The following is a 959-nucleotide window of genomic DNA, read 5'->3' as shown; positions in this document are numbered from 1 at the left end:
CTCTCCCCTACCCCCACCCTCATTCCCTCCTTCTACTCCCCCTCCTTCCTTCTCTCTCCCCTCCTCCCTCCCCTCTCGTCTCCTTCCTTCTCTCTCCCCTCCTTTGCCTTTTGGATCTCCCTCCTCGCTCTCTCCCTCCTCCCCTCCCTCCCTCCCTTCATCCTTCCCCTCCCTCCCTTCATTCTCCCTCGCCTCCCCTCCCCCTCTCCCCCCTCCCTCCCTTCATCCTCCCCCTCCCTCCTCATCCTCCCCCCTCCCTCCCTCCCTTCATCTCCCTCGCCTCTCCTCCTCCCTCCTTCACCTCCTCCCTCCTCCCTCTCCCCCCCCTTCCCCTCCCTCCCCTCCCTCCCCCTCTCCCTCCCTTCCCCCCCTTCCCTCTTCCCCCCTCCTCCCTTCCCTCTCCCCCCCTCCTCCCTTCCCTCCCCCCCCTTCCCTCTCCCCCCTCCTCCCTTCCCTCCCCCCCTTCCCCTCCCCCCCTCCTCCTCCCTTCCCCCTCCCCCCTCCTCCTCCCTTCCCCCCTCCCCCCTCCTCCTCCCTTCCCCCCTCCCCCCTCCTCCTCCCTCCCCCCTCCTCCTGCCTTCCCCACCCCTCCCTCCCTTCCCCCCCTCCCTTCATCCTCCCCCTCCCTCCCTCCCTCCCTCCCTCCCTTCATCCTCCCCTTCCTCCCTTCATCCTCCCCTCCCTCCCTTCATCCTCCCTCGCCTCTCCTCCGCCCTCCCTTCCCCCTCCCCCCTCCTCCCTTCCCCCTCCCCCCTCCTCCTCCCTTCCCCCTTCTCCTCCCTTCCCCCTCCCCCCTCCTCCCTCCCTTCCCCCTCCCCCCTCCTCCTCCCTCCCCCTGCCTTCCCCACCCTCCCTCCCTTCCCCCCCTCCTTCATCCTCCCCCTCCCTCCCTCCCTCCCTCCCTTCATCCTCCCCTTCCTCCCTTCATCCTCCCCTCCCTCCCTTCATCCTCCCCCTCC

This window comes from Mobula birostris, chromosome 9, assembly GCF_030028105.1.
Source record: "Mobula birostris isolate sMobBir1 chromosome 9, sMobBir1.hap1, whole genome shotgun sequence".
Classification (NCBI taxonomy): Eukaryota; Metazoa; Chordata; class Chondrichthyes; order Myliobatiformes; family Myliobatidae; genus Mobula; species Mobula birostris.
Note: the sequence above shows the minus strand (reverse complement) of the source record.